Source organism: Adiantum capillus-veneris, unplaced genomic scaffold, assembly GCF_014529385.1.
Source record: "Adiantum capillus-veneris isolate H3 unplaced genomic scaffold, ASM1452938v2 Hic_scaffold_764, whole genome shotgun sequence".
Lineage (NCBI taxonomy): Eukaryota > Viridiplantae > Streptophyta > Polypodiopsida > Polypodiales > Pteridaceae > Adiantum > Adiantum capillus-veneris.
The window spans coordinates 17,248-33,214 of record NW_028221759.1 but is presented as its reverse complement, the minus strand read 5'-3'; the positions used below and the strand labels follow the sequence as shown (position 1 = coordinate 33,214).

Here is a 15,967-nt window from a genome sequence, read left to right as displayed (position 1 = left end):
TGTCGACTATGATAAATCTCAGTTCCATCAGCTTCCAGAGCATGCTCCATTGCCTCCATTGTGCACGCTTGCGAGAGCGATCAAAGCCAACACAAAGTCATCAACATACGAAACAAACGCCTTAGGAGAAAATTATAGCAACATACATAGCAAGCAATGATGTCAGTTTTAGTTCTCTTGAACAGGGATATATAATCACTTCCAATGCCAGTGTCAAGGTCGTCGTCGTTGATATCGGATATATTCACCACTTCCTTCACTATTGTATTCTCCCCCTGTTCTGTGCAGTTCATATGGATAAATAATAACACCAACAATTAGGTCATCACAGTACATGCAAGAAGTTAACAATATACCTTTCATTATTTTGCTACATGTTCAAGAACCAATTCAGATGGGGTGAGTGGCACCTTGCAGCATGAAAACATTGAGTAGACCATTGTACGTAACTGTGCTCGAAAATGTCATGCACTGCCATACAACAACACTTTTTCGTTGCTCCATTCCACGCCCTCGGTACGGAATTATCCAAGTGGACGATAGATAGTACTTACCGCTCTTAATCATGCGGTGCAAAGTTCCAAGAAAGTCATTGCTAAGAGGGTATTTCCAATACATAAGTGTCCTATCAAACACATTCGTGTGCGTCAAGAAAACTCTATTCTCAAGATCATCTGCCCCATGGAGCGTGTAAAGCTTGATCCCTTTATTAATGTCGTCAGCAGATACGTTATGGCCAACATTTTGAAAATGCTCTTTGACTATGTCTTTTAAGAAATACCCAATCATTCCGTGAAATGTGTGCATGTTCTTTTGTTTTAGTGCCCTACAAAGAATGGTGGCACCTACATGTGATTCTCTATCCCATCCCAAGTACATTTTTACCTTTTCGTTGACCTCTATTATAGATGTGGACATGAGTATGTACAACCAAGTGCAGGTGGAACATCGTTTTGCCACGCTCGCTGGAACACATTCCAACAATAGTCTCTTTCTCCAGGAACTCTTTGAACACAAGGAGAAGGCTAGTGTCTACGTCCGCACCCCCAAACGAGATGGTGATACTTCCTCAATCTTCCTAGATCTACCCCTACAGACCTAAGAAACGGATTCGTCGCTGTTATCACCAACTAAACGTGGAGCTTTCTTCATCCTCACCAATGACCTACAACATTTCACCCTCATGAACGCAAAACAACGCGACCACCTCTCGCTTCGCAAATTTTGCAAACATGAAACTCAAATAGGGCAGACAATGATTCATTTTCCAAAAAAAAAATATACCTTCTAAAGCATTGTGGTTCCGGCGCCTGCTTTTTTTGGGGACCCTTGCATGAAACACCTCAAGTGGCTGCTCCTACTGTGAGTATTATTCACAACGCAGCACACCCAATGAAACAAACCCAAGAAAGCAAGTAAAACACCTAACACTCTACCTATTGCCGTGCAACAAAGCCTACCTTTCTGCATTGCTTGCTTACGCAAGGTGTGTAAACCACCTCACACTCCTGTCTGCGCGATGAGACGTTAGCTTCCACGTACCAACTCATCATGCTCCTGTCTGCACAACAAAGTGTTGGTTGCCACGACCTTAAAAGAACTGCCGAATGTAGGTTGCCCACCACGTTGCATGTAGTTCCTCATGTGCACTGAGGATGACTACAGTTTTCAACGGTGCCGGCTTCTTTGCTTTACAAAAATGGCGGCGGGTTATTTCCTTTATACAGCTGCACGTGACTTATTATCCTGCTCTTTTCCTTTAAAACAAGTGATAAAATCACGAGGCTTTCTAATGAAAAGGGTACGTCAATATAAGATGGCTTTACCAGAAAGATTTGCAGTGAGCTTGAGGTTTCTTTCTCACAAAACTATTCAAGGTGTACAATGAAACCAAAGATTGGTGAGATGATAAAGCAACACATTAGTTGATGTTTGAATGAATAAAGGCCGATGAGAAAATAATATTTGTTTAATGTTCACTATTGGAATTTATGGGGTTCCAAACTAGGTATCATGTTGAAAGCATGTATAATTCAATGTGCTACTACTAGGATCCATTAGAAAGCAAAGTCTTTGGCAAAAGAATGGTAATGAGTTTTGATCTCTATTTTGCAAGTGCTTGCATGGGTAGAGCATATTAGCCAGCTAGTGGCTTGAAAACCAAATAAAAAATTATGCTTCATAAAAACGTATGTGACATCTTGTTGAACCAAATATTGTTGCTTAAGTTTCTACAACCACCAAGTAGAAGTGCTCATCACCATCATGCACTTAATTTGACAATTAAGCACCAACAAGCTAGATGTATATTTGAATTCTTGCATGGTTGCCACCTCCATGATCATCACATTGTAACGGTATCTCCCTTGAGCATAGAGAACACCGATCACATTGTGGGTCACTTGGAAGGAATGTCTTGAACACAATCTCATGCGATCTAAAAGTGTTGCATGAACTTACATTGATTGTTCCCATGATATGCTTGCACAAGACATGGATTTTGTGCCTCGAACATACGCCTTTCATTCACAAACACGACCTATTAGATTTGTTCTTCAAATAATTCTTTGTTTAAAGGTTTCTTAGTGAGGAGCTCTAGCAAGGTCACAATAAATGAGTAGATTTCGCCTTTGCAAGTGCAACCAAAGATTTGGCAGTACTTTAGAGGCATGTAGCTAGATGGCCTTACCATTGTGCTCACACTCAAGTGAGTGTCCAGTGGGAACATAGCGAGGTGCCCCTACTAGTGTCCTCACTGAAGTGACTACCGAATGCACTTATTAGACTTGACATGGCAAAGCCAGACACTTTGGTATCAAGATTTGTATCAAGAAACACGTTGCTTGACTTTATGTCCCTTTGGATTATATGGGGCAGCTGCTATTGATGTAGCAAGCGTAGCCCTTAAGCTGCCCCGCATGAAATTTCCTTCAGGTGTTGCAATGTCAGCCTCTATTTTATCCCCTCACCTCCATGCGGCCTATCATCTAGGCTTCCAGCTTCCATGTACTCATTCACTAACAATCTCTCTTTGTAGAACATGCACTAGCCTAACACGGGCACCAGGTTTCTATGCGAAATCTTTCCCAGAGTCTCCATCTGTGTTGTGAACTCTTTGTCTCCATAATAGGTGAATTACAATAGCTTCTTTATGGAAACTGCATAGCAATCTTTTAACTCAGCTTTGTAAACCTTGCCATTGAAGCCCCCTATGCCAATGAGGCCCCCCTAGCTTTAAAAAACGTTTGTTGCCTCTATAAGTTGTGCAAAATCAAGATTTCTAAGAGGCCTCTCAAAGGTAGTCCCTCTCCCCCCTACGTTTTGGTTGTTGTTTCCATGGCATGATGCCAAATAAAGATTGTTGAGCACAGATCAAGATCTAGTTGTCCCTTTTAAGCCCTCAAGGTGAAGATTATTCAACACATCATCAGTATATACCATCCCTTCTTAGCCCTCTACATGACACCCCAACCTATTAACATACAAATGAGTGCAAGAGCTATGAGGATCCCCATGACAATGATGTTGGCCCATGGTAGCACAACAAAGTGATTATGATTGATGCATACTCCATCTGCACCACCACGGATGCATCTCTCAAATGGCATATTATCTTGTGACACATTGACACAAGGTAGTAGGGGTTCACTAAATGGACCTTGATTGTGTTCAAAACCTGCTGAAGAAGTAATGTTGAGCTGCCCCGTTGAAGGGACTAGGTAATGAAGTAGTTGTTGGACACATCAATTAGAACCACAAAGGAGCTCATGATTTTGAGGTAAGTCTTAATGTGGGAAACATTGTGAGAATTTGTTCAAAACTTCTTGTGATGGTGCCCAATCCCGAGAGGAATGGGTCCATTCAAGGTATTGTTGTTGAGATCAACCCACAAAAATTTGGTGTTATCTATAATCTCGACAGGTGTAGGGCCTCTTCGAGGCTGTTGCTGGCCATTTCTGGCATTGTCAATTATAAATGCATGCTCCCTGTGAACGCAGGGATGCTCCTTGTGCTCTGGTTGTTGGAAGGTAGGAGCCATTGCATTTCAATGTGATTGGAGAGCTCAGAAGGTAAAAAATCACAAAGGTATAGTGAGAAATCATTGCACCACATTAATATTGACAAGATCTCAATGTTCGAGAGACCTCAAACATATCTCACCATGCAAATGAATATTGAAGCTGAGGTCGAGCGCATTGAGCTTGCTGTAATTAGCATGGGCTGCTGTAATATCTCCTTCAAAGTGTTCAAGTTCATGATCGCCATTGTGGGGAGTGGGCCTGTGAAGGCATGGAAAGTGAGTCGCAAATTTCCGTAGGTTGCAGAATTGGATGACAAAAACTGCTAGGAGGATCGCGGAGAGGCTTCACAAGAACCACATTGTGACTTACCTCAACATCATGAGCTTCTGTGAGGGAGGCGCCGCATACCTAGCTAGGTACGATTGGGGGTAGGGGACCGCCGGCCCGGTGGGGGGGCCGGCGGTCCCCTACCCCCAATCTACCTAGCTAGGTATGCGGTGCCTCTCGAGAAGAAGCTCATGATGTTATGCATTGTATGAAAAACAATGAGAAAGACTCGGTTTTCCTACATGAGAAAATTTCTAAATTTTCTTGTGCTTGTTGTTGGCCAAGCTGAGGTGTCAGAGGGAGTTAAAATAGGACCTGAATGGAGAAAGAATGGGCGTTATTCAGGAAGAAATCCAACTACACCAAGGTAGACCAGAGCAGGCTTTTGCAATTACGCTTTGTATCTATATAGTTTGGCTAGGCCTATATAATTAGAAAAGCAAAAAAAAAACACGCAATCATTATCTTTGTCATATGGCACTAATTACCAATTATTATCCAACGATCCAAACGTAGTGTCTTGATCCAAGCCTGATTCTTTAAGGTTTTACTTGTATGAGGGGAAGGTTTTACTTAAACGGATTTTCTTCTTAACAATGAAGTATGTGAGTGCCTGATGAAACAGATGGCATTGCAGCGAGGTTTGTTAAATTTGAGATTATACATGAAGTGTGGATGGTCTTTGAAAGACAATGTCGATGTCAAGGTTCCGTTAATGCTAATTAGTTGTGTCCCTGCATTGCAATATGTTGAGGTTGGGGATCCTTCGCTTGACATTCCTATATTGTATATATGGTATGTGGCTACCTATAGATTGTTGACCTCTGGGCGTTGTCTGACTTGGTCTCTGTCTTGGGCATCTTCCTTCCTTGATTCTATATCCTATGTAAGCCTTTCCAATATCTTCTCCGTCGAGCCCTCCGGCGAATTAGACTCATCATATTCTTCAAGCTTCAATATAGCCTTTAATAAAGGATGTGAGTTGTCAATGTCCATGTTGTGTTGGTGGTACAACTCAATCCAAAAGTGTATCTCATTCTCCCTACTAGACACCGCATAGAGGTTGGGTAGAAGGGATCTTCCCGAGCTTCATCGCACCTAGCTTGCATTTAATAGAACAGCAAATTACATATGATGCCCCACCAAACTTCTCTCATAAGTTAGGCCACACGCCTCGCTTCATGTGGAGACAAAGGAAGACTTCTTTGATCTGGCCAAAATGTTCGTAGGTGTTAGATCTTGGCCCTTATCTCCTCTAGATGGTACATCTTCTATTGCTTCTCCCTTTTCTTGACCAAAGCTTGGAGATGGTACATTTTTTATTGATTTTCTCTTTCCCTTTAGGTTGCTGCTACTATGATTGCATTGAGCTGTTGGATGTTGCATGTATTGAAATATTTGTCTAGAGGCCGATTGCCTTTCTCTACTACATTTTGAGATTTTTTCTACAAACTTGAAGCAATACGTCCGCATTTTCAATAATTGACGTCGCTTTGGGGCAGGGAGGAGCTTGGTAGCTTTTGTCATTTGGATCATAATGAAAGTACTTGATGGGGTGGCTCTTATGGTGTGGAGACTTGGTGAAGTAGCGCATTCTATACCAGCAACCAGCTAGGTATATCCTTTTTGCTTGCAAAAGATGTCGATCACCGGCAACTCAAGGTCTCTTTTGAGTTACTTATCTCCCGATCGGCTCTCATATACACAAGAAGATTTAGAAATTTTCTCATGTAGGAAAACGGAGCCTTTCTCATTGTTTTTCATACAATGCATAACATCATGGCCGGCGGTCCCCTACCCCCAATCGTACCTAGCTAGGTATCCGGTGCCTCTCGAGCAGAAGCTCATGATGTTATGCATTGTATGAAAAACAATGAGAAAGACTCTGTTTTCCTACATGAGAAAATTTCTAAATCTTCTTGTGAAATTGTCATCCATATACTCACTAAACCATAGCCTCTTGTGCTTTCAACTTTGCCAATTAGTCCCCTGATCTTATGTTGGGATAGCTACTTGCTTACTTTCACTCTGACCCCGTGACCCTCAATCCACACGATTCAACCCATCCAATTTCTTGCGACTATGGCTCCCACGGCCTTTCTTCACCATGCTTCAAGGTGTGCCTAGATGGCACTACTAGCCACCAGTGTGGCTTTTTCCTCCTCTTATCTCATGATTTAGCCCTCATTGTACATATCTTTTTCTCACTGGGAGATTCTCCCATGTTTCTGTTGTAGCCTTGTCTCGTAGAGGTGGTTTGTAACCTTTGGGGATTTATTTCCATTAACTAATGGAAGGATCTCTTTTCTTGGAAAAAAAAAAGGCATTGTATGGCCTAAAGCAAGGCAATGGTACCAAAAGTTTCATAAGTACATGTAGTCCCAAGGCTATGTGAGGAGCCAAGAAATATCACTGCTTGTATACATGGAAGTTGAACGATGGCTCGCTAATCATCTTGATTTTGCATGTCAATGATATGATTATTGCGGGGAAGTTTAAGGACAAGATTGCTACCCTAAAGAATTCATTTAGCATGCAATTTTCCATGAATGATTTGGGAGATGCAAATCACTTTCTTAGTATGCATATCAAGAGAGAAGGATAGTGTGAAATCCTTGAGTTGTCTCAAGAGACAAACATCCACAAGGTCTTGCAACAGTGTAATATGCAGGTTGAAGGCTACAAAGTGGAATCAAAGTGGAATCGTTTTGTCTCAAGAGATGTATATCTAAAAGGTTTTGGAAATGTTTTAATATGCAAAGGGAGGGATTCATTGAGTACCCTAATGTAGGCATATAAAAGACTTAGCAAGGATGATTCTCGTAAATCTAATGTTGAGAAAGCAAAAATGGCATAGGTTCCATATTCTTCAGTAGTGAGTAGTCTTATGTATGCCATGGTGGCAACTAGACTTGAAATTGTGTATACATTGGGACTCGTAAGCAGATATGTTACGAACCCTAGCAGGAAGCACTAGCAATTTGCTTCTAATGCTAGTAAGGAAGCCATATGGTTATCTCAGCCTAGTGGGAGATCTTGGCGGTCATCAGACTCCAATGTTGCATTGCAATAATGAGAGTGTTATGGCATTAGCTAGGAACCCCGTGTTAATGTCAAAGCACATAGAGGTTAGGAATCACTTGATACGAGATGTATTGGATGGATCGCAAGCACATTGAATTTGTCAAGGTCCATATGGATGACAACCTTGTAGATGCTCTTATGAAGAGCCTAGCATATAAAATACTTAGCAAGGATGATTCTCGTAAATCTAATGTTGAGAAAGCAAAAATGGCATGGGTTCCATATTCTTCAGTAGTGAGTAGTCTTATGTATGCCATGGTGGCAACTAGACCTGAAATTGTGTATACATTGGGACTCGTAAGCAGATATGTAACGAACCCTAGCAGGAAGCACTAGCAATTTGCTTCTAATGCTAGTAAGGAAGCCATATGGTTATCTCAGCCTAGTGGGAGATCTTGGCGGTCATCAGACTCCAATGTTGCATTGCAATAATGAGAGTGTTATGGCATTAGCTAGGAACCCCGTGTTAATGTCAAAGCACATAGAGGTTAGGAATCACTTGATACGAGATGTCTTGGATGGATCGCAAGCACATTGAATTTGTCAAGGTCCATATGGATGACAACCTTGTAGATGCTCTTATGAAGAGCCTAGCATATAAAAGACTTAGCAAGGATGATTCTCATAAATCTAATGTTGAGAAAGAAAAAATGGCATAGGTTCCATATTCTTCAGTAGTGAGTAGTCTTATGTATGCCATGGTGGCAACTAGACCTGAAATTGTGTATACATTGGGACTCGTAAGCAGATATGTAACGAACCCTAGCAGGAAGCACTAGCAATTTGCTTCTAATTCTAGTAAGGAAGCCATATGGTTATCTCAGCCTAGTGGGAGATCTTGGCGGTCATCAGACTCCAATGTTGCATTGCAATAATGAGAGTGTTATGGCATTAGCTAGGAACCCCGTGTTAATGTCAAAGCACATAGAGGTTAGGAATCACTTGATATGAGATGTATTGGATGGATCGCAAGCACATTGAATTTGTCAAGGTCCATATGGATGACAACCTTGTAGATGCTCTTATGAAGAGCCTAGCCTTGGAGGTGTTTGCACATTGCATAGAGATGATGTCAGGACAAGGATCCTAAGGAGCAAGGCTCAACCTAGGGGGTCAAGGACCTGAACCACAGGGTCGGACTAGGCCAGTGTGGACTGGGGATCCAAATTATGGCTAGGGCTATGAGCCAACCTATATATATGGTGGTAGGGTGGTGGATCCGGCATCTCAGTCTCCTAGGTCTTATACTGGTATCAAGAGCCTCAATTTTTTTGGGGGGGAGGAAGGTTGTGGTCCTCAAGTTTCTCATGCAATTGCATGCAATAGTGGGGAAGGGTGCTTAGTCAGGGACGACAAGGCCAAAACACAGCATGCAGAGGGGCTTAGGAGAGGAACCTTGTGCAGGCGACCTTCACCAAATCAAACGCAGAGGAGTTTTGCATGTTTACCCACGGCTGGGGAGGATTTTTTGATTTAGTGTCGTAGGCTGAGGATAATCACAATGTGTTTGTTGTCTCTTGCCTCCCTTGCACAGTCAGCAGCCCACGATGAAGTTAGCCATGGATGCCTTCTTTTTTCACTTGTGGACACCCAAGGCCTTTGGCCTTATGGCATTTTTAAGTACGAGGGAGGTGCCCACAGTCCCCCCCCCCCCCCCCCCCTGCCCGCCCCCAAGGCCAAAACACGGCGTGCAGAGGGGCTTAGGAGAGGAACCTTGTGCAGGCGACCTTCACCGAATCAAACACAGAGGAGTTTTGCGTGTTTGCCCAGGGTTGGGGAGGATTTTTTGATTTAATGCCGTAGGCTGAGGATAATCACAATGTGTTTGTTGTCTCTTGCCTCCCTTGCACAGTCAGCAGCCCACGATGAAGTTATCCATGAATGCCTACTTTTTTCACTTGTGGTCACCCAAGGCCTTTGGCCTTATGGCATTTTGTAAGTCCTAGGGAGGGTGCCCACAGTCGCCCCCCCCCCCCCCCCCCCCCCCCCCCCCCCCCTCCTCTCCTTCCTCTTTGGCGTGGCATCATCACTTAGAAGTCCGTCGAGCACAAGCCGATCAGAGGAACATCGATCCCATGGGTTGAACATGCATCGGCAAAGCAAGGTGCTACAATTTTTGCATTTGTTGAAAATCAACCTTCTTCCTCCTCATGTTTTTGGTAAGTATCGTAGCTTGATCAAGGGTATTGGTGCTCTTTCCTTTCCGGCGAGCAAGTTTTGCATCAATGGTGAAGCAAAGTCTTGTGCTTCTTTTCCAAGCAAAGCTACTTGTGCTTGTCAACATCGGGCAAAATTGGGGTTATACATGCCAAGATGCTTGTTCTTTTTCAGTTTGCACAACATTTAAGGCAAGCAAGGCTTTCATTAAGTTACGAAAAGGTCATAAGTTGATTGGACCATAGATTTTGTTGGTCCATATCTCGTTTGATATGTCCTCTTTGTGCTATCCCGCGAAGGGAAAATTACTCAAGACTTGCATTTTATGTATCTCCCATAGTGGCTTGCCAAGTTTGTGATATGCTATAAGCATACGAACTTGTGGGCACTTTGTGAGTGTATATGGATGGTCTTTCCATTAATGTTGGTATGCATCAAACCAAGGGGTTTGGATGCCTATTGAAATCTATGGCTATGAGTCATATGGGTTTGGATGCCTGTTGGAATCCATCGCTATGAGTGAGACAGATTCCAGTACAGTCGGCAAAGAGCATGACCGTCTCACAGGTTGATCAAGTACATCGATAAGCAAGTTATAGTTTACAATTTGGAACTAATCTTGCAGAAGTTTTTATCATGCAACTTGACAGGCAGAGGTTTTTTTGGCTGATGAAATCTGATAGCTACCCTTCTTCATCAATCTCTTTCAGTATAGGTAATCTATGGATTTTCAATAAGATGTACACTTCGGCAAGGCCGATTTTCTATGAATGCTCGACAAGGTCGACTTTTTTTTTTGCTATGACATCTGCCTGTGAGCAAGAGTATATGTAGCTATGAGCACCAGCACTGTATGAGTACTTATGTGAAGCAAGGCTTCCCTTTTGGCATTTGGCATAGCGGTTTCCAAAGTTTGGAATATGCTAAAAGCATACAAACTTAGGGAAACTTGCCAAGACGTCTGCAGGTTTGCAAATCACATGAGGGTGTATATGATACAAATGCTAACTCACTCAAGCAGAAAATATGGCTATGAGCCAAATTTAAGCGAGTTTTTATTTCAAAAACTCAAGACAACTAGCCACCGTAAGGCAACCAGGTTAGACAATTTTGAGTTTTCTTGTTTTTCTACATTTTAACTTTTAAGTTGGCAAAGACTGCCTATTGTACAAAGCAATGTGCTTTGACAGCATTTATGAGAAGCAAGGCTTCTACCCGTGCCAAGATCCTGCCATTGACTTCAAATCAACAACATTGGCGCACAGTTCTAGACATTCGACAATGTGAGGATATAAGCTCATAATTTACGTACGACAACGACAAATTGTGATGTATCCATGCCCGATTGTACAAGGCAATTCTGGTATCAGCTCAATCTGTAGGGCTGTCAATGTCGCCAAGGGATTACACCTCTGTGTGCATGGAATGCCAGTGAGATTGACATAATTCCATCTCATTACTATTTACGCTTCTGTTATAATACTAACTACTCTGTCAAGGATAAGGTAAGTGATTGATGTCTTAAAACATTTTTCTTTTATGTTTATTTGCAGGCAAAGTGTTATGCATAAGTCACTAGGCAAAGTGCCATACTTAAGTCACCCTGGTACAGTCATGACCACATCCAAGGTAGGTGGGTCACGAGAGAGTTGTACAAGCACACTGTTGTATGCTTTAAGGATAAGCTATGACACAAACATGATCTACACTGGAACATATGCAAGGGGCATGCAATACAGTAGACTAAGGGATTTTCCTCAGCCTAGCATTTGCTCTCTCTATCCTTTCTAATTCTCTGCGAGAAAGGTGAATTTTGGCATGATTTTACTAAAATCTTTCTATGTCAATATGGTAACACGAAGGGCTAAGAGTCATCTGTTTTCAAAGGGCTAAGATCCACCTATTTTGGAATGGCTAAGAGCCATCTGTTTGTAATCCATTAGTGATTTCTTTCAAGATCGAACAATTCTATCCAGTTGAGTACCCATCAGTTCTAATGGACAAGCAAGAGTCTTGCCATTACTGATTTTTTTGGGTGTTATTTTAGCACTACACACTTTGAGCGTAAAGATCAAGTTGAGTTTTTAAAAGTCTCAAACTCGTAAATGCTTATCTTTACCAAGGTGTATAGATGAAGCAAGCAATTCAGACAGCACGGCTGTTCACAAAAACCCAAGATTATGGATTTTTGGGTCTAGAAAAGATCCATTTGTGAATACAATTCCAACTTGAGTGGATCTCCTATTTTATCTATAGCACTAAGAGTGTCTGTACGAGTATAGTTTTGGGATAAGACCCAGCTCGTGATTACTAAATCACTTATTAAGTGTGGATGGTCAATTCTTGGAACCTTCACACTTGTACTTTCAAGGAAAGAAGTCCACAAGCTGCCAAGGGGTAGTGGACAATTTCAACTTCTAAAGTTAACTTCAATTACTATTGGCTGCTAGTTGAGCAACTTCCCTGCAAAAGTCTAACCAAGGGGTTTGGATTGCAAAGGCAACACCCAAGGCTATATGTGCAATACTACTTGAATTTTATTGATTTTCAATTAGTGTTGGACTAGGTCTTTGGAGGCACGAAATTTGGGTAGCAAGTGCCTTTGACTACATGTAATTTTGTTTCATTTTTTAATATGTTTTTGTTTACTTTTCCAAGTAGGATGCATAAACTTCTATGTTTTCATCCATAATAGATTTCCCCCCATTTTTTAATATAAACTCCTCTTGTTGGCATGAATGGGAGACTCTCAAAAAGTGAGCTAGGCCCAAAAATGACCATTACCCCTCATTTAAGGCTACTTGTCACTAAAGGCTACTTTTCTCTCCTTCCACCAACTCTTCCTCTCTCTACAAATAAGATCTAGTCCCTCCTCTCTCTAGAATTGTCAAACTCGGTTCTCTCTCTCTCTCTCTCTCTCTCTCTCTCTCTCTCTCTCTCTCTCTCTCTCTCTCTCTCTCTCTCTCTCTCTCTCTCTCTCTAAATGGAAAAGCACTTTTTTCCCTCTCTTTTCTCACATCTACCTTTCTTTCCCCCCTAAGCTCAAATCTAAGTTGTTGGAAAATTCTTGGCTATGAAAAGCTTCATTTGCATCACCTTTTGTCCCTCTCACCCTAGATGTGAGTTGGTGCAGCATCGCAAGGTATGGAAATATTCTTTTGCAGCCCTTTTTATCCCACACCACTCCTTCAAGCCCCTTTATCTCCAGTCTTACACTAGCTTCACTATCACACTTGGATTTGAGATGATGCAACATTTGTGGCTATGGAGACCTTCAAATGCAACCACTTCTGTTCCTTGGAATCCCTCCCAAGCCCCTTGTCTCCCCCCCATAGTACCTTTACTGCTAAACAATCTCATACTAAAGATTTCCCTATTGCAATCCATTATCTCTTCAGGGGCAGTCACAGGCTCTTGATTGTAGAAGAGCAAAGGATCATTCTTGGATATGTCTTCTTATTGATGCTTCTCCCCTTGCTTGAAAGCCTCTTGTTGGCAACAATGATGGATAATAAAACACACTCAACATTATAGCCTTTCTACACAATGATGACCAAGATGAAGCTAGTGAAGATGGTGAAGGTTTGGCATGTCTTCAAGGTCTCCCGAGTATGACTCAACAAGAACGACTGCAAGTGCTTGCATAAAAGTTGTGTGTCTCTCTTCTTGGTCTTATTGCTTTGCTAAATGGTTATATCATCTCTTTGCAACCATCTTGTATATTTTGTATCCTCAATTGTTTTTTCTCTTGTTTTGTCAAAGGAAGTGCATCCAATCTATTCCATGTGAATTCAAAGAAGGTGCAAAGAACAATTGGCAAAAGACTTTCTTATAACAACTTTTGGTTTCCATATCACAAAATTGCAACTCTTTCAAACATAAAGAGTGCACCGCGGAATTGAAGAACATCAGTTTCAAGCTGGCAAATGTGGAGAAATTAGAGATTTAGGCATGCATCAAAGATGTATGTTTGGGACCGAGCTGAGTATGTCATGGTCGGAACCGAGAATAGAGCCATGTATGTCACACATGTGGAAAATTTGTACACCAAGGAAAGAAGCAAACTCTTTTAGAGAAATATTGTGCAATTAGCAATTAGCAATTAGATGGACCATTCATATGTAATATTGAATTTAAATATAAAAATAGCTTTTCTTTCTTATCTCTTTTATCGTGGTTATTTTCACAGTGTTGTATTGAATGTTTGTGATGTAAAATTGACTTTATCAGGTTTGAGCAAGCCTTGCTTGTAATGAGAAGCCAAAGCCTTGTTTTGATTTCTCTACATTTAGCCCGGGGAGTTCACTAAAGTATACGTAACTAGCACGTGTGTTCAATAGAAGGGATTTTATATTCTTGTAAAGTTACAGAAACATTTGTGCATATAGCCTATAAGGGGTAGTTTTAATCCATTTTGTTGAACGCACGTGACATAGGAAAAATTTACATAGTGAACGCCCAAGGACAATTAGTAATTGCATGAAGTCTTGTTAATTTAACATCTCCCTACGTGCATACTTACCCATTGTCACTCCTACCCTGATCAGATAAGTAGGCAAGATCAACCTACTTATGTTTATGGTGGTGAACCTATACAAAAGACTTTAGTAGCCTTTTCGGCCATCAAGAACCCTTTTGACAATAAATATTGACAATAATTTCACGGGATAAGCATTCAAACGCACGTATATGAAAGCTCTTACAATTGACTCTTCCCCAGGAGGCATGTCACTTTTGGTAGAAAGACATACACAGCCATGCAGGGGTAATTTTGGTTCATTCATTGAAGAAGAGATCTCAAATGCCAAGGGGGTTGCCCAAAAAATTGAAGATACAGTGGCCTTGAAAACCCTAGCCCTAGAAAGGTCTAGTAATCTCAACCCACAAAATTTATATCCATGCTTTTGATGTCTGCAGATGGGCCTTATTGAGTAGAAGTAAACCTATCTAAAAATCCTCTCTTCCTACACGCAAAAGAGGTGTGTTCTCAGGTTCCTTAAATCAGCCCCATCTACACGTTTTTCTATACTAGCGGCTTTTGGCATGTGCATTAAACAAGAGTTTAAAAGTTTTAGTGAAATCACCAAACACACGGTGGTAAAGTTTCATGTAAAGCCCTAACTCTAGAGAGTGTAAAAGGAATAACAAACCATAACCTTAGCTACTTCTGAAAATCATAGATTCTAGCAGAAGTGTATATTGTCAAACGACCTCTTTTGTAATTTTGTGTTGCTTCTTCATTAACTAAGTTTGTAAAACTTGTGCGTCTTGTACTTGGAAATTTGCATCAACTTTGTAAAACGTGTACCTCCTGCACTTGGAAAGTTCCCACATGAGGAAATTCCATACGAAAGCAATGTGTTTTTGTAATGCCTTTTTAGGAAATCAACGTGTTTTTGTAATGCCTTTGGTCAAGCATGGATGCCTGCACTTTGTCATCGTCTCAATATATACATCACTAAGGAAGAAAGGCATGGTGGTTTCTCCGACAAAGGGCAGCCTGATCAAGGAGGGAGGGAGGGGGGATCGGGGGGGGGGGGGGGGGGGGGCTTTCAGCATTCCGAAAACATGCAATCTCAAACGAAGCGCTATATGTTGACCATCTAAATTTTCTATGGAGCCAAAGATGCGACAATGCCAAAAAGTTGCAATGAAAAAGTTGATAAGGGCACAATAAGTCTTTTGGGAGGTCAAAACTAGCCATTTCTGACATCAAAAAAGGGTGGACAAAGGGGGGCGGGGTTTTGAGCAAAAAGCAGTGCAAAAAATGTTAAGTATGGAGCCTGATTTACCCTTGTAATTTTCTGTGGTAAAAGCGCACATTTGTAAGGCCCCCATTATGAGGAGAAGCCATCGTGCGTGAAGGAAAATCACTCACCGGAAACCAAAATTTTCACGGATAAGAATCAGGGGCAACTTTAAAGGCCTCGGGGGCGGAGGCCCCCGAGACTTTTTTTCGCCGGAATATTATGGCCGGACGGCGGTCGGAAAGTGGTCGGAAAACAACCGGTCGGTTGGCCGGTGGCCGGTAGTCAATGGCCAATGGCGGTGGTCGGAAGTCAATGGCCGGTGGCCGGTGGTCGGAAGTCAATGGCCGGTGGCCGAATTCAAAAGCGGACTTGTCTTCTCAAGGGCGGCCACACATGGGCGGATTGGAGGGTCCGATTTGGACTTATTCGCACAAGGGCGGCTACACATGGCTGTCTCTCATAAGAGAGGGCAGCCCTTTTGGCCTATAAAAGGAGGCCATTTCTACACACATTTCATAGTGTGAAGTTGATGCAACAAGGTGAGTGTGAGGTGGTGAGAGTGAAGCAAGGCGGGAGCTCCATTAAGGGTATAATCCCTTTGTAAACTACTTCTTGTTTTGAAGTACC

The 15,967-nt window shown here is 41.9% G+C and overlaps 1 pseudogene; it reads right to left on the bottom strand.

The window, feature by feature from the left end:
* Nucleotides 1–2,344: 2,344 nt before the first annotated feature.
* LOC147416608 (brassinosteroid LRR receptor kinase BRL1-like) lies at nucleotides 2,345–3,769 on the bottom strand (annotated as a pseudogene).
* Between the last annotated feature and the right edge of the window lie 12,198 nt (nucleotides 3,770–15,967).